The 19354-nt window shown below is 36.3% G+C and overlaps 1 protein-coding gene across 2 annotated transcripts in view; it reads left to right on the top strand.

The window, feature by feature from the left end:
• MGAT4C (MGAT4 family member C) overlaps positions 1-19354 on the top strand; it is a 717583-nt gene that overhangs the window by 358003 nt on the left and 340226 nt on the right. The gene's annotated exons all lie outside the window — the stretch shown is intronic.

The following is a 19354-nucleotide window of genomic DNA, read 5'->3' as shown; positions in this document are numbered from 1 at the left end:
AGTTGCATAGAGTAGTTTCCATTTTGCTATGCTTCTTTAAAAGCATGATTTTGAGAATGTGCTGAATGTGCATTATCTATTAAAATATTTTCCTTATTGTCGATTTATAAACTGGCCCCTGTATGTGGATGGCAGGGAGAGACCAAAGAAAGAGGCAGGCCACTACAGATTGGTAGATGGAAGGTTTAAGAAGCAAATGAACTTACATACGAAGTTCCTATTGGGTGGCTAAGAGATGAGTAGATCTCTGTACGTACCCGCCTACCAAATCTTAAAAATGTACTGAGATCTTAACTGGGTTCAATCATGTATACAGTCCAGATAGTCTCAAGACTACATCATTTCTCAAGTCTTTCTCAAGACTATGTCCTTGGGACAGCTTCTTGGAGTGAAAAGACAAACAGAATGCACATCCCAAGAAAGAAAAGGGGGTAAAGAGCCTCTGGTTGCCTGGGTGCAGCTCATAGTTCTTCTCAGTGGCTTCCCCCAGGATTTTACCACTTGTGACTGGTTCTCATAATCTCCTATGCTCCTCCCCTTCCACAGTGTGCCCTGAGTGGGCAGCAGAGGGTTTTACTAGATAGATTTGGCTCCTTTGGAGGCTATCTGGCTCTGGAGGTAAATGCCATAGCAACAATACAGGTACAAGTAAGAGAAAACACAGATTAAGACAATGATTCTCAAAACTGGTGACAAATTTTCCACCAAGATTCCCATGATCCAAATAATTGATTTATTAACTCCCCTAGACAAGGTGTTGAATCACCCAGGGAATCCACTTATATCTTTATTGTGATTTAATTAAATAACATATTAACAGACTCATTAGGTATGAATGCACAACATTTTGCTTGGATAATGGCATATGTGCTTCCTTGCAAAACAATAATAATGTCCTTGGCCATCCTATTTGGGAGGACAGTTTTGCTCATTAGAGATATTTCAGTGTTCATTAAGGACAGGTTTTGTTGGCTATCATTTAAGACTTGCTGGGTGAATTTAATAAGGGCTTCTATGTGTGCTATTGTCCTCTAGGCCAATGGAAGAAACAAATATGGTGGCCAAATAATCATACCATGAAAAGTAGAATATTCTCACCCAGGGCTTTAGGAGAGAGAGATTGGCAGCAGGAGATTGGACAAAGCATACATGTTGGCTAGTGGCAGCAGCACTGTCAAGTGTGTGATGGACTGGGAACAGGATACACTAAGACCAGAAATCCCCCCTTTCCCCCTTCTTTCAGTGGTGCATGTTCAAGCTCAGTCATAGTGCATTTCAGCAAGCTCATTTTGTAGCAGGACAATGGGATCTCAGTGGAGACTGAGCTCCCCCTCCTCCAGAGGTGCGAAGTAACTTCTCCATCTTGGCAGGATGTACCATTGCAAATTACAGCAGATAATTTCCTAGGTGCTGATGAAGCTTGGTATTCTCAGCTGCATAGCACATTAGTCCATGGTGAGAGTCAGGGCAATGGCTGCTTTCTATGATTTCCATACCTTTTCAGTACTGGGTGCCTTGGCAGGAGTCTTTGGTCAGACACATAGGGCAATAGGCCCTATTGATTATCACTCAAATGTGTTAAAGCTTGGAAGAGTACCTTAGGATATCAAGACAGGGCAATTTTAGCTGCTAGCAATATAATATGTTGCCTTTACATTCTACTTTTTTTTCCTTTCTATTAACCCAGCTGTTTGAAGATTATAAGAAGATGGAAACTCCCTCCATGTCATGTTCTTTCACCCAGTCTTGCATATCATGACTTGGGAATGTGACTTCTGATTACTACCTAGTCAGCGAGGCTACCTATACATGGTACTCAGTTTCTCTAACCCTCTAATGGTGGTAGCTTGCTTTGTATGGTTACAGGGGACACTTTGGTTTAGGCCAGCTACAATGTCCACACAAACCGGGGCATATCTCCCTCTCACTTGGAGGGAGAAGGCTAATATTTGCCACTCCCTCACCAGTTTGGAATTCTGGTGGACTACCTCAGACTCCTTTGGCAGTTGCCTTGGGCATTGTTTAGAACACACAGGACACACTGCTACTGCATTAACCATGCCAGTATTTTTAAGGGCAATCTAGCATCTTCGGCAATACGCCATCCTACCTGGGCACAATGGGTCCACTCTGCACCCAATCTGCTCTAACTACTGAGATGTCATTTGCCAGGGGTTTGTAATGAGTGAAGACATCAGCTCTGTGATTGCCAGGGCTTGTCAGTGTTTGAGCTGGGACATTGAAGACAGTGGGAACAGCCTCAGGCTCTTGCAGATGAATAAATATGTCCCCGCCACATATCCTGACAGCACAAGGGCCCATTTGTGATCATGCACTCTTTGGTTTCCCAACACCCAATGGTTAGTAGAAAAGGTTAATGATCAGGACTAATGAATGATCATCAGCCAAACTGCTCTAAGTTTATCCCATTGTATGCTGCACTAGCTGCTGTATGAGATGCTCTCCTTGAAGGAGCACTGTGTGAACTGCTAGAAGCTGTTACTCTAAGGTAGTAGATCAGGTTTCTCTCTTCCTTGCTCAGCTGGGACCATACTCCCTCCTTTTGTTGTCTCTGCCACAGTGCATGACCCATATCTTCCAGAAACATATAACTCAGATGCTTAGAAGATGCCCGACGCTTTAATTTGCTTCAATAGTATTTTTGTTTTCCCTAAGATAGCTTACCTTTTTGGTCCCCAGTTTCATTGTGCTTTTTCTTTACCAAATGCTATAAAACATGAAGAGATTGTACTAGATGGGGAATAAAAATCCTCAAAAACACCAAAATCCCTATAAAAGTTTAGACTTCTTTCACATTTTTAGGGGTTGAAAGGCTTGCATATTAATAATCATGTCTTCCAAGACAATGCATGTCTTACCTGACCAAGTGATTCCCCACAACTCTACAGTAATTCCCGGGTCTTGAATTTTCTATGGATGTTGTCCCTCTCCTCTTCGTTGTAGATGTTCTGCAAAGTCTGCAGAGTGTCCTGCATCAGAGGCAAGCTTTTACATGTTAACATTGTATCTTCAACATTATGGGCCCATTTTACTGATGGAAAAAACAGGAACAGGTTTCAGATTACCATATCACAACGGATGGTGGGACTGTGCAGGTGACTTTGGGAAAGCACTTGAAAGGTTCACTGTTGTCCCTCCCACATGGGGCAAATTGATCTTAGTTATCAGAAACCTATACTTGCCAGTCTTTTTTATGAGTCTTCACAAAGATGAAGCACTTTCATAAGAAAACTTTTGAAAAACTATTGGAATAAAACAATGATTATCTATATATGACTAAATATTTTAGAAGAACTATGGTTCATTATAACAGAATTGGCAAGGGAACTTGGTTATTTCATGACATATATTTTAAGACTATGACTGATAATACTATTCAGGGCATATTAGACTTTAGGAATTTCATATAAATATACCCTAAAGAAAATTTATCATCTTTGCTTAATTGACAATGCTTCCCATGCAGCTTAACATTCCAAATAAGCCTAATTAGTTCAACATCTTTTCTTCCTTTCTTTTTTTAAGATTTATTTATTTATTTGAGAAAGAGAGAGCGTGCAGTGGGTAAAGGGGCAGAGGGAGGGGAGAGAGAAAATCTCAAGCAGACTTGCTTGGAGTCTGAGCATGGAGCCCAATGTGGGACTGGATCTCATAACCCTGAGATCATGACCTGAGCCAAAATCAAGAGTCAGATACTTAACTGACTGAGACACATATACACCCCAACATCTTTTTTTTTTTTTCGTGAGAGAGAACATGTCCCAGGACCCCTCTGGGAAATCTCAAAGTTAGTTCAAAGACAACAAGTCTTCATTAGAATTTGATATTTTGGAAGTTTGTCAAAAATATCTAAAAAGGTTAAAACACTTGATTAAATAAGACCATAAGTCAATATGAGACAGTGTTTAGTTATCCATTTAACCAAAGTGAAAACACTTCAGAGGCAAATACAGAAAGTTACATAGTTGCAAAAAACTTAGCTCTTTTAATAGAGAAGAGTAAGTTTCCTTACGTACTAAAAGACTTGATAAAAACAATATGAAGCATTGAAATTATTTTGATAAAATACAAAATCTTTGTTTTCCAAGTAGATTACATAAAAGATAAAGAAAGGCCTTTCATAATCCCATCAAGAGCAGACCAATAGGGAAAAAAATTGTCCTTTCAGCCAATGAAAGAAAAGTAAGTTTCAGTTTTATATAAACACACTTTGGTATTAAAGCTTACTTGCTTAGGCCAGTTAAATAGAGTTGCCTGCAAAATAATTTCAACAATACCTCCCAGAGGTAAGAAAATATTACACATACAGAACATATATCCAATAACATACATAAACATACAGACAGACATAAACAGAAACCCCACAGCTTTTATTCAAAAATTTTAGTCATGAATTTGATATCACTTGCAGCTTTCTGGTGCAAGGGAACTTCCCTAGCAGTCTGTATTTTAAAAAGCCTGTCTTCCCCTCTTTTAATCTCCATAGACAGTGTCTTTAATATCTCCTGGGGTGTTTATACTCCAAAGACATGATAAGATCTACAGCTTCAGGGGAAAGAATGCAAGTCTTCTCGTAGGAGTTTTGGGGTATGTTTTCCTATTATCAGAAGTCTAAAGTAATTGCTATTTAAATTTTTTTCTTTGTGTTGGGTATTAGACAGCATGGGGCATTTCATCCATTGTGGATCAGAGCATCCTCCTTTCATCCTTTCCACCTTTTCAGGGATTTCACCTGCTAGCATCTTAATTGAGCTCTGTTATAAATGATATAAGTATAAATAAATAGAAATAAAAAAGTAGTATGGACGTATAAATAAAAATAAACCATAAACTTAATCTGAGGTGGCTGTGTCCTCCTAGCTTTGCAAAATGGCACACTAAAGTCTCCAATTTATTGTCTAACTCTCCCACCTGGTTGGTTAGCCCTCAATCTAGCAAAGTAGTGGGAAAATGCACGCCCTTTTTCCAATCTCAGCTCTTCTTCCAACTTTTAACTTGAGCTCCAGCCTTTAACTGGGCATCAGTGACCAGCTGAACTGTCCACAGTAGAGGCCAGCCCACTGCAGCACCTGTTCATTTTCTTTCTTTGCTGCAGTGAGTTATGCTTGGTTCCTAAAACAAGCATATTAAAGCAACCAGTGTTTCAAGGCATCCCCATACTCACATGGTTGTGCCCAAGCATCAGACATATAGGCCACACCTTCCCACACAGAGGTAGGTGGAAATTCAGGATTTCCCCTGAGGGTACCTCTTTCCCAAGGCTAGCAAAATTCCAAGGCTTATCCTGGCAACCCCTCCCTACATAGAAGTAGATGGCTAATTTGGGATTTCTTCCAAGGATGCCTCTTTCCCAATGCCCAATTCTTTGGTCTCCTGGCTGGCTGACCAGCTGTTGGTTGGTAAACTAGCCCCTGTATACACAGGGCAGGGAGAGATGGAGAGACAACCACTCCAGATTGCTACATAGCAGGTTTAACAAGCAAGAGGACTTACATAAGAGGCTTATTTTGGGTGATTCTAAGATGAATAGATCTCTGCACCCACCTGCCAAATCTTGAAAATTTATATAGAGGTCTTAACTGGGTTCAGTCATGTATGCCATTCAGGTGTTCTCAACACCACATCGTTATCTCAAGGCTGTATCTTTGGGGCAGTTTCTGAAGTGGGTAAGACAAGTGGAACACATATTCTAAGACAGGGAACGTAGAGTAAGGAGCCTCTGATTGTCCGGTGTACAGCTCCTAGGTCAAGTGAGAGGTTACGTCTTCTTAATGATGTCCCTCAACATTTATGAATGCTTAAATAAATTAGAAAATAAATAAACCATAAACATTATCATAGAAAGAAAAAATATTTTAAAAAAGGCAAAAAGTCTGTATAATACAGAGAAGGATCTCTTTTCATAGCTCTAATATTTAGCAAAATTTTTCAATATGTGGGAAAGAAACTGGTTAGAACTCAAATTACAAATCTTTGTTATCTCAATTAGTTGGATTGTCTGTTTTCTAGAAGCTATTCATATGTTCCATTTTTTTCTAATTTCACATTATTTTGCTAGATTATTTCATGTTTATCATTCAAAGATTATATTTTTCCTTTTTTTTAAAGCTGTTAGGCATATTTTTTCTTGACAAGAGAATATTGATAAAAGTGAGGAGAAGGGGGACTCATGAATTCACTCCCCCAATATACTTTAGTGATTTCCTGATTTCTTCTCTTTACATATAATATCCCTCAAAACACAAATAATATAATCAGATTCCTAGTAATATTTAAGAGTTATGAAAATATTCAGTGTCCTAATATCAATAGTGAATACAGCTTCCTTGAAATTAGTACTAACTTTAGAATTACTTAACAATAGCTATACAATATTCACATATTTTATTTCCAACTACCAAATTTACCCAGGTTATTGCATCATTATGTCTTGAAGAGCAAATGCCAGAGATCCTGAGGGATAGTATGTAATCTTTGTAGCTATGTATTTTTTGTTTATCGAAAAATATGAAGGTATACATTTCCAGAGTTGATTCAATGACTTTCCTATCTCCTCTATCATTTTGTTGCTTTTTTTTTTTAACCATGTTGGTGACCTGATCATCATATGGTGGATGCTCAGCTCCAACAACTATAATCTCTAAGGAATGTGTACAAAACAATGAGGAGGAGTACTGGAGGAAAGATGAGCTCTCTTCACAGGACTACCTCTTTATATCAGGGAGGAGAATCACTACAACAGACTTCATTTTGTATTCTATGTGGCCTGAACTGGATAACATACCCATCGGTACACTCATTCCTGGCACAATAGACAAGATCACCATGATTAGTTAAGCCAGTGTTTCCAGTTGGCAACACTGGCATTTTGGATGAGGCAAATCTTTATAGTGTGGGACTGTCCCATGATCCCTAAGCACTAAAAGCCTGTGGCTAATCATCATGACAGACAACATGACTCTTCATACTTCCTGGAGGAATAGCATGGCCATCTGTTGAGATCCAGTAATTAGGACATCCACGATTTATCCTCACAGGCTGCATATGTTGCCAAGAGAATACATTCAGGTTTGGTTTAGCATAGGAAAAAGGAAGATTGGGCTTGGGTAGATGACCAACAGTGTCTGTCCCACTTCTGGAAGGAAATAAGTTAATGATCTGATTATATCATGTTTACTTATGTATTTCCACTTTTACAGATAACTTAGGAAAGGAAAGTGCTGTTGGCCTAACTTACGCTTGCTAATTGTGTTTTATTGGGAAAATTGTTTCATTTCTCTAAACTTCAATTTTCTCATCTCTGAAATGGTGGTTTTGGACGGCACAATCACTTACATTGCTTTCTGTCCTAAGGAACCACAGGTGTATAAGGCTTGTTGTTTTGTTTTGGTTTGGTTTGGTTTGTTTTTGACTTCTGGCACTGTGGATTGGATATATTGTAATTGAGAGGTGATGCATATCATAATTTAGAATTTTTCTGTAAGATCTGTAGTTTTCTACAAAAGGACCCTTGTCAAACCAATCTAAAGAGTAAATATTTATTTATCCATTTGTACCAAACAAATTTAGGATATACCTACTGCATAATTGTAATTATAAGAAAAACAAAGTTAAGTAAGAGTTTTTTTTTTAAACTAACTTTCCAAAAAGCTGGAAAGATAGCAATGCTTTGCCTGAAAAAGCTGACCTTCTAAGCTTTGTTAAATTCATGTGTTTGTGTATATATATTAAAATACTACACAATAGCAGTAGAACTGTTTAAAAATTTAAATGAACTATGTATCAAATTCTGGTAATATTTGGATTGTTGATAATATGGCTATTTATGTTATACAAAATGTTTTCCCAACAATGATCATTTTCTTCCAACAGTTATCATAGGAAAAAGAAATTTTGTCAACAGGTAAGACTTCATTCAATCCATTACTCACATATTTATCAATCAAATGTTTACTGAATATTAATGCCTATGCCAAAGACTGTGAACAATTGGTATACCAACATCCACTGTTTTGCAAGTTGAACTCCTATACACCCTTCAAAACTCAGGCAAAGTATCACTTGCTCTAAAAGCCTTTCCTCACTACCTTGTATTGATTAAATATTCTTCTTTGTGATTTTTTATTGCACTTTGTGCCTTTAAGACTTTTAGTGTACTTACCACTTACTGAAATCACCTAATTACTGGCTCTTCTTCCAAAAGACTAATTTGTATCTTGGTATCTTAGTACCAACCCCTGTGCCTGTCACATGGTAGAAATTTTCCAATAATCATACAAATAAACTTATCATTTAGGTACATATTATTTAATCATTATCACAATCCTATAAGGTAGATATTATTTCCTGAAATTTATTGGTAAGAATATCAGAATATAAAGAGGACAAATAATTTACTCATTACATACTGCCATTATGTAGCAGAAGAGTCTAAATCAGCTTTGATCCACAGCTATATATAGATGCTAACTTTTAATTCAAGTGTATTTAACATACAATGTTATATCCGTTGCAGGTGTACAATATATTGGTTCAACAATTCTGTACACTACTCAGAACTCACTATGATAAGTTCATTCTTAATCCCCATCACCTATTTCACCTCCCTTGACCACCCCTTTGGTAACTACCTGTTCTCTATAGTTAAGAGTCTGTTTTTTGGTTTGTCTCTTTTTGTCCCATGTTCACTTGTTTTCTTTCTTAAATTCCACATATAAGTGAAATAATATGGTATTTGTTTATCTCTGACTGACCTATTTCACTTAGCGTTATACTCTCTAGGTCCCTCCATGTTGTTGCAAATGGCAAGGTTTCATTCTTTTTTATGGCTGAAAAATATTCATTGTATATATACCACATCTTCTTTATCCACTCATCAATTGATGGACATGGGCTGCTTCAATAATTTGGTTATTGTATATAATGCTATAATAGACATAGGAGTACATATGTCTTTTGAAATTAGTGTTTTTGCAATGGAACAGAATACAGAGCCCAGAAATGGACCCTCAATTCTATGGCCAACTAATCTTCGACAAAGCAGGAAAGAATGTCCAATGGAAAAAAAGACAGTCTTTTCAACAAATGGTGTTGGGAAAATTGACAGCCACATGCAGAAGAATGAAACTGTATCATTTCCTTACACCACACACAAAATTGACTCAAAATGGGTGAAAGACCTCAGTGTGGGACAGGAATTCATCAAAATCCTGAGGACACAGGCAGCAACCTCTTTGACCTCAGCTGTAAAAACTTCTTCCTAGAAACATCGACAGAGGCAAGGGAAGCAAGGGCAAAAATGAAATATTGGGACTCCATCAAGATCAAAATCTTTTGCACAGGCAAGGAAACAGTCAACAAAACCAAAAGACGACCGACAGAATGGGAGAAGATATTTGCAGATGACATATCAGATAAAGGGCTGGTATCTAAAATCTATAAAGAACTTATCAAACTCAACACCCAAAAATAAATAATTCCAATCAAGAAATGGGCAGAAGGCATGAACAGACATTTCTGCAAAGAAGACATCCAGATGGCCAACAGACACATGAAAAAGTGCTCCACATCACTCGGCATCAGGGAAATACAAATCAAAACCACAATGAGATACCACCTCACACCAGTTAGAATGGCTAAAATTAACAAGTCAGGAAATGACAGATGTTGGCAAGGATGTGGGGAAAAGGGAACCCTCCTACACTGTTAGTGGAAATGCAAGCTGGTGCAGCCACTCTGGAAAACAGCATGGAGGTTCCTCAAAAAGTTGAAAATAGAGCTACCCTATACCCAGTGATCGCATTACTGGGTATTTACTCTAAAGATACCAATGTAGTGATCCGAAGGGGCATGTGCACCTGAATGTTTATAGCAGCAATGTCCACAATAGCCAAACTATGGAAAGAACCTAGATATCCATCAACAGATGAATAAATAAAGAAGAAGTGCGCTCGCTCTCTCTCTCTCTCTCTCTATATATATATATATATAAATATATATAAAATGGAATACTATGCAGCCATCAAAAGAAATGAAATCTTGCCATTTGCAACAACATGGATGGGACTAGAGGATATTGTGCTGAGCGAAATAAGTCAATCAGAGAAACACAACTATCATATGATCTCTCTGATATGAGGAATTTGAGAGTCAGCATGGGGAGTTGTGGGGGGTAGGGAAGGAAAAATTAAACAAGATGGGATCAGGAGGGAGACAAACCATAAGAGACTCTTAATCTCACAAAACAAACTGAGGGTTGCTGGGGGTTGAGGAATAGGGATAGGGTGGCTGATTTATGGACATTGGGGTGGGTATGTGCTATGGTGAGTGCTGTGATTTGTGTAAGCTTGATGATTCACAGACCTGTACCCCTGAGGAAAATAATACATTATATGTTAAATTTAAAAATTAGTGTTTTTGTATTTTATGGGTAAGTACCCATTAGTAGAATTGGTAATTTCAGTTTTTGATTTTTTGAGGAAGCTCCCTACTGTTCTCCACAATGGATATACCAGTTTGCATTCCCACCAGTAGTGCACAAGGTTTCCTTTTTCCACATCCTCACCAACACTCATTTCTTGTGTTTTGATTTTAGCCATTTTGACAGGTGTGAGGTGATAGCTCACTGTGATTTTGACTTAACATCTTTCTGATGTTAAGTGATGTCGAGCATCTTTTCATGTATCAATTGGCCATTTGTATGTCTTCTTTGGAGAAATGTCTGTCTATGACTTCTGTACACTTTTAATTATATTATTTGCTTTTTTGGTGTTGAGTTGTATAAGTTCTTTATATATTTATATGTACTAACCCTTCATTGGATATGTCATTTGCAAATATCTTCTCCCATTCAGTAGGTCATCTTTTATTTTTATTGATTAATTCTTTTGCTGTACAGAGCTTTTTATTTTTATATAGACCCAATTATTTATTTTTGCTTTGTTTCCATTGCCTCAGAGATATATTTAGAAAAACTTGCTACAGCCATTGCCAGAGAAGTTAATGCCTGTACTCTCTTCTAGGATTTTTATGGTTTCAAGTTTCACATGTAGGTCCTTAATCCATTTTGAATTTATTTTTGTGTTCAATGTAAGGAAGTGGTACAGTTTCATTCTTTTTCATGCAACTATCCAGTTTTCCCAAAACCATTTGTTGAAGAAACAGTCTTTTCCCCATTGCATAGTCTTGTCTCCTTTGTTAAAAATTGATTGACCATATAATTGTGAGTTTATTTCTGGCCTCTCTATTTTGCTTTGTTGGTCTATGTGTCTATTTTTGTGACAGCACCATTACTATTTTGATTACTACAGCTGTATAGTATATCTTGAAATCTGGCATTGTGATACCTCCAAAGATTGCTTTGGCTATTTGGGGTCCTTTGTTGTTCTACACAGATTTTGGGATTATTTGTTCTAGTTCTGTGAAAACTGCTGTTGGTATTTTGGTAGGGATTACATTAAATCTGTAGATTGTTTCCAGTAGTGTGGACATTTTAATAGTATTTACTTTTTGAATCCATGAGCATGGAATATCTTTTTATTTGTTTGTGTCATCTTTAATTTCTGTCATCAGTGTTTTATAATTTTCAGAGTACAGGTCTTTCATCTCCTTGGATAGATGCCAATTTTTTATTGAATAAAATAAGCTATGAACTTGCTTAATACATATCACCACTGGACCTTATCAACCAAACACACAACTTCTTCTCATCCAGATATCAATGATATTTCTTTCTCTTGAAAAAAACTAGCATATTTATACATGTATTTGCCCATTATTGCTCTATGCCTTCATTACTTTTTTCACATTCTGATTATCATGTTAACACAGCAAGAAACCTTTGGACCATTGTTGTCCTGAGTTCCAACTCAGTACTAATAAGACAAGTAGCAGTGTTTTTCTCTAAAACTCAGAGTTTACTGGTGGTTTCACACATGTTGGAATTTCTTTCTCCAGATTGAGATATTTTCAGAATGTAGCTATTTCACCCTCTTCAGCTGTTCTTCATAGTATCTAAAAAGGCTCTTAAATAAAGCTTCCATAAACTCAGGACTGCCCTTGCTCACATCACTCAACTGAAAGAGATTTTGTAGCAAGAATCAAATTTTGAATACCCTATCCCATAAAATGAGAAAGAAGAAAAAAATTAAGCCATTAATTATCCCCCACATTCTGTAACTTTTTAAATCCTTTCTGGATGGGGTGCCTGGGTGGCTCAGTTGTTTAAGTGTCTGCCTTCAGCTCAGGTCATGATCCCAGGGTCCTGGGATTGAATCCTGCATTGGGCTCCCTGCTCAGTAGGGAGTCTGCCTTTCCCTCTGCCTGCTGCTCCCCCTGCTTGTGCTCTCTCTCCCTCTAGCAAATGAATTTTAAAAATTAAAAAAAAAAACAACAAATAAATAAATCCTTTCTGGAAAATAGGATGTTTATTTATAAAAGAAAAAAAAAAAAAGGAGTTTCATGTGATTAAGTCATGGAGACGATGGGGATCATAGAATCTGAAGAACCGGGATCAATTCTTGGTTCTATCACATGAGAGCTTTGCATCTCTGTGTCTGATGTTAGTCTTCTTGAGCCTCAGCTTCTCATATGATGTTCTAATCCCTTGTTCTAAAACTATTTTTTGTTATTTATAAGATTTTAAAGGTGCAGAACTGGGTTTATTTATCTGTTTATCAATTTCAAAAAAATACATATAAAGAAAAGTTTGTGAATATTGGTCCCAAATTCATTTTGCACATCTTTATTAGGGAGTGATTCAAATTTTGTGTTAGAAACTGGCATCCTGAAATGTTTGCTATTCCTGTATACATGTGATTTTAAGCATGCCCTCAAATGCATAATCCTTTGCAGACTTGATTAACATATATTATTATCTTAATTAGAAATGTTAAATGAATTTTATATATCATAATATGAAATATTTCTGCTGTTGTTTTTTATTTCCCATAAATATTTGCCCAGATTAGAGTATAATCACTAACTCACTACCCAATAATAAAATATAAAATAGCAGACCTCGGACATATGAATTTAATCTAAGCTAAAAATAAATTTGTTTAGGGGCGCCTGGGTGGCTCAGTGGGTTAAAGCCTCTGCCTTCAGCTCAGGTCATGATCCCCGGGTCCTGGGATTGAGCCCCGCATTGGGCTCTCTGCTCAGCAGGGAGCCTGCTTCCCCTCTCTCTCTGCCTGCCTCTCTGCCTACTTGTGATCTCTGTTTGTCAAATGAATAAATAAAATCTTTAAAAAAATAAATTTAACTTCAAAAAATATAATAGTTTTTCATAATATTCCATAAATTCATATGTGTTTGGGAGGTTTACAGTAATGCTGCATTAAAAAAAAAAAAACCTTCAAATTCTAAAACTCACAAATCTTTGAGTGGTACTGCTGAATTCTACTTGAATCGTTGTAGTGATTCCACTTCAGACTGTGATTCAACAAAGCATGGTTTTGAGATCTCAGTTGTGTCCAAGTCACCTTCAGAAGTCTCACCCCGGAGCCAGGCTGAATAGAGCTGTTAATGGAGTGCATGCTCTCTCACAGAAGATCATAGGAAAACATAAGCCAAATCAAATTGCACAAGTACATTTAAGACTTTTATGCTCTCACATTTTTTTCTTGTGGCCAAAGCAATTCACGTGGCCACACCCGAAGTCATCATTTTGGGGAAATACACTATACCTCAGGAGATAGAAGAGAAAAAGTGAACATTTGTTAAGCAATGACTCAACTTATCACATACAACATTCATTTAGAAATGTTATAAAATTTTGACGGTTGTGTTGTAGGAGAAAATAACTCCTCAGTATTAGACATAAGTTGTAAAATGTAATAATTTGATATTTAGACTCAGTAGTTTCAGTGAGGTTCACATATAACTAGTAAGGTCTTTATATGTACTGCAAGGAGAAAATAAATCTATATTTAGGAATGAGGCCAAGGAGTTTATCAATCATCAAGTTGCACTGATAGGCAACGTAGTTCAATGGAAAGATTTCTTAACTGGGAGGGAGTTCTTATTGAATTTCTGTTATCTCCTTCTCTGATAAATCTAGGTAGCCCATGTGCAAAGTAACTTTTAAGATTTGTTATCTAAGAGCTGTTTAAAAATTATATTCTTGCTTTAAAATATTGTTTCATTGCCACCAATATTACTTTTCATATGAAAAGAAAGAATCCTAATGAGGTAGCTTCTCATTCCAAATCTTTACAAAAATATATACAAAATGAAGTAATTGTTCTCATCTTAGGTATCATAGTGCATTTCTTTTCCTAGGAGGATGATAAAATTAAAAATTATATAGTAGGTATTGGTTTCTTTATCACATTTATATTTTCTCTCCAAAATATATATTCAAATCTAATTAAAAACAAACTCATAAAGCTTTGTGAAAACCCTGTGATTTTTTTTCTTCCTGATTGAATGAGAACTCTAGTATTTTAATAATATATTATCATTACAGTCTTCCTGGTGCATTTATAAAAATGCTTTGCAGGAATCGTTCAAGATAGATGGCTTGAATATTTATATTACTGAAGGTGAAAGAAATTTCAGCAGCCGTGTCTGAATTATAAGCATCTATTCTGTCTTGCACATAAGTGTCTGAGCATTAATATCTTGAAACTGCACTCTTACTGAATTTCATAATACTAGTTCATGTTCCTGCTTCGTAAAACAATAGGGCATTTTGTCATAGTGCCTTTACGATATACACATTCATCAAATTTTGATTAACTAAGGTCAAGCTTGCAGCTACAAATAACATCCACAGTATTTGATAAATAATGCAATAAAATATCATTAACTGCTCAATGTAATGGATGATCTACTTTTTTCCCCCTTCCATTGCTCAGCTATAATCTTTAGGGCTGCAGAAGTCATGCTACAGCTCCAGTAATAATGGGCTTGTTATTGAATCCATTAAGTTAATATTTTCCCATTTTATTGCACATTCTAGATAAAATAACCAATTGACAACATTTATAAGTAATTTCACTGAACATTCATTAAATAGATTTTTACTATGCTTCCTCCCTCAGTAGTTATGTATTGTTCATGTCTTATTTATAAACAAATAATTGTAAATGCATAAAATAAATAAATAATAATAAATAAATAAACATACATATTTCTACAATTCCTTGAACTAAAAAGTCAACATAATGTGTTTATAAACATTATATATTTAATTCTAAATGGATAATAATAGTATAGATACTACACATATGTGAATGTATGTGTATCCAGATGGAAACACATATGGATTGCAATAATAGTGAGGAAAAGGAGGATGCCCTGAACATTAAGTTGTGCGAATCTTGAAGTCAGAAGGTGCATAATCATTATTTCTGGGGTGATTAGCATTAGAAAGCAAGTAGGCAGTAAAATTTTTATTGCTATAGGCACAAGATCATTTGGAAATTCACCAAGACTTAAAAGGATTATTTCAGACAACTATTTACATTTTGTATTTGCAGTCTGTTAGAAGAGAGAAAAACTCATTACAGTGCCTGAAATATTGACATTAGATATATAATATTCATAAAATTGTACCAATATTTAAGCCAATTTATATAAAATGAGGAATAAAAACGACAAATTATATCCATGCCACTTGCTTAAAATTTTCCTCATTTGGTAGCTTAGACTTCTCAGAGGAAAGTTATTTAAAGTGATAACGTTGTATTAGCTATGCAAGCACAAGAGCTAAATTGAGCATTGTATGACTACATCTGTGCTGTGTAGTTAAAAGGTCAAATAGAAAAAGAGAAGATTTCTTGGATTGTATATACAAGGATGTCATTCAATTTTTAGTAAATTTTACTTAGATTCACTGAGATCTCTTAAGCATTATCAACTATTCTCTTGTGATACTTGTTCCACTGAGAATAATAGTCCAAAATACTACATTATTTGGTTTAAGCAATTTCTCATCACTTTTTGTCTTTGTTCACCACATGGAACAAACTTAGAAATGAGAAAAAAAAATGTAATTGCAAAGGAGACAAAACAAACAAACAAACAAAAACCTATGCACACAATTCTGTTTTACAATGTGTAGCTCAGGTAATCTTTCAAAATCAACTATGTTTCACTAGGATGGTGAAGTCCTGAGTATGAACAGAGACTTACACACACAGGGTTAGGGAAGCTCATTCATCAGTGATTGCAGTCTATTGTGTGCCAGTGATTAGAAGCATGAGGATGAAAGGCAGGTCCCATTTCTTCAGGAATCCTGCATAGTTGAAAGAAGTAGGTAAATGCAGTACTCCTTCTAGGTAGACACTGTTTTGTTTGCCGCAGCACCTCCTCCTTCACTCCTTAGAACTAGCTCAGCACCTTGTGCATAGTTGATTCTCCAAAATGAGTATTGATGGATAAGAGTGATGGTGTTGTTAGTACAAGATTGAGAGGGAACACATAGATGAACATCTAGGCCACAACTGGAAGACAGAAAATGATACTGTGAGGAGGTGCCATCTGGCTTTAGTTTTCAACGGTGTAAAAGAATTAACCAAATGGATGAAAGGACCTGAGTGAGACTAATGTCAGTAGAGAGGACACGGCTTACAGGCAGGAAGAGTGACTGGTAGGTGACCAGACCCAGTCCCATAAAATTGAAGGTGCATATTCAATAATGTCCTATGGCTGGAGTGGACTAGACTAGTGCTGAGTAGTGAGATGAGACTGGCAAGATATGAGAGCTCCAGTCAGGAAAGGCCACACATGCTGTGCATGAGCCATTAGATATTACCTTAAAGACAATGAGGAGTTATTGAAAGACTTTGAGCAAGAGTTTTAGGCTAATATTTTCTTTTTATAAAATTAATCTTCTATCCCATCAGAGAGGAGGAGTTGAAATAGGAAACTATTTAGAAGTCTATTGCATTTGGGGTGCCTGGGTGGCTCAGTGGGTTAAAGCCTCTGCCTTCAGCTCAGGTCATGATCCCGGAGTCCTGGGATCGAGCCCCACATCGGGCTCTCTGCTCAGCAGGGGGCCTGCTTCCCTTCCTCTCTCTCTGCCTGCCTCTGCCTACTTGTGATCTCTGTCTGTCAAATAAATAAATAAAATCTTAAAAAAAAAAGTCTATTGCATTAATTGTGGTATGACATGAACAGAACTTGCAATACGAAATGAGTATGTAGACAGATTTGAAAGTTATAATTTAAGAGGTGGAAGGAATTGGGTTTACTCTCAAAAAACCATTTTAATATGAAAGACCCAAATGAACTGAAATACATGTATTATTTTGCTTATTATTATTATTACATTTCATCATTGTTTTAATTGTTTTATGTCATCATGCCGGCAACCAATTAAAAATTATGCAACCCTCTCTGCCAGATCCGTTGCTGCTGCAAGTGTTTATTGAGCACCTATTCTATATTTTAATTAGTAACATGGAATTTTCAATATATCTTTTTCTTTTTTTTTAAGATTTTTTTTATTTATTTGACAGACAGAGATCACAAGTAGTCAGAGAGGAGGAAGCAGGCTCTCCACGGAGCAGAGAGCCCGATGTGGGGCTTGATCCCGGGACCCTGGGATCATGACCTGAGCCAAAAGCAGAGGCTTTAACTCACTGAGCCATCCAGGTGCCCTTCAAAATATCTTTTTCTTATTAAACATGGAGAAAAACTAGTGTGGGAATTAGGCAAAAGACATGGGGTAAGGAGAAATTAAGCAGATCAGAAATTGGTAGAAATTGACTCTATAAATCAACCATTTAAAAGATAACAGAGTGGTGGGGTGCCTGGGTGGCTCAGTGGGTTGATCCACTACCTTCGGCTCAGGTCATGATCTCAGGGTCCTGGGATCGAGCCCCGCATCGGGCTCTCTGCTCAGAAGGGAGCCTGCTTCCTCCTCTCTCTCTGCCTGCCTCTCTGCCTGCTTGTGATCTCTCTCTGTCAAATAAATAAATAAAATCTTAAAAAAAAAAAAAATAACAGAGTGGAGACTGAGTGGAGCCATTGACAGGTGTATTTACTGACATGAGAGCAGGAGAGCAGGTTATGAGAAGCTTCAAGGATAGGCAATATGAAGAGCAGGTGGCAGCTCTGAATTTACAGAGTCTAAGATTCTATCCCACCCAGAGCACTGGCTTTTAAACAGGAAGCCTAGGTGTACATTAATCTGGTTAACATGGCTTACATCTTGTTTATGCTGATACAGAAAGGAAATGAGTATATGTAAGTATTTTGTTATACTTCAGTATAAACTGGATAAAGGAGAACAAGGAATTCTTATTCTGTCAAAGGCATACTATTTTCACAATTTATATTTAATTTCTTGCTCTATCACATACATGTTTGTAAATTTGGACAAGAAATTTGATCTCCTTTAAGCCTCTTTCTAAAATAATAATGATAGGATCCTCCTTATTTTGTGATCATGATGATTAAATAATATACTGCATATAATTGGCTTATCACAATATCTAATATCACCTTTAGGTTTAGTCTCACCGTGATTTCTTATCCATTTACTTTTTCAGGTGCAGAAGAAACAGCTGTGATTAAAACACAAAATCCATACCCTCAGGAACTTACCTTCTTTGAAAGAAACCATCATAGTTATTACCTGATTTTAGTATATGTGTATATATATATACATATACTAAAATATATTTTATATATAATATATATATAAAATACATATATATAATGGCATATATTTGACATTTATTTAGTATATTTTTATATATAACATTTATACATATTATATATATATATTAGACTAAATATTCCAAAAGTCTTCTTCCTCTTCCTTCTTCCTCTTTGTCTCTGACATCCTATCAGTATTTCAATGTATAGAGAATGATTACTAGGCAACAATGGTTCAAAACAACAGAGATCTGTTCTTTCTGTTAAGCATTATTAAGAGAGTGAATCTTTTTAACCAGGAGAAAGGGAAGCTAGATATAAAAGCATTCCAAAAATTGGTAATCTCTTCTATTTCTTTTTAATTGTAGTTTCCAATATCAGTGAAACCTCTGTAGAAGCTCTATTTCTTAGTATTTTTTTACTGTACTAGAAGAATGTGCATTGTGATATAGATCAAAAATTATTAAGCAGAACAGACTTAATATATTCCAGAGTTACAGCACATTAAACAGTGTTATCACAAAAAAGGAAGAAAATGAATCGTGTAAGAAATAATTTTACTAGGCCTACCCACTTCTAGTCTTTAGCCCATTCAATAATATCTAGGACACCAGCAATATTAGGAGTCATTGAGTAAAAGCTTAGAATAATATTTGACTATACTATCCCCCTCCTACACAAGACTCACTATGAGTGCCCACAAATTTTTTTCATGCAATGACTT

The sequence above is a fragment of the Lontra canadensis genome, unplaced genomic scaffold (assembly GCF_010015895.1).
Source record: "Lontra canadensis isolate GAN:19392208 unplaced genomic scaffold, GSC_riverotter_1.0 scaffold52, whole genome shotgun sequence".
Lineage (NCBI taxonomy): Eukaryota > Metazoa > Chordata > Mammalia > Carnivora > Mustelidae > Lontra > Lontra canadensis.
The sequence above is the reverse complement of the archived record's forward strand: the minus strand, read 5'-3'. Positions and strand labels throughout refer to the sequence as shown.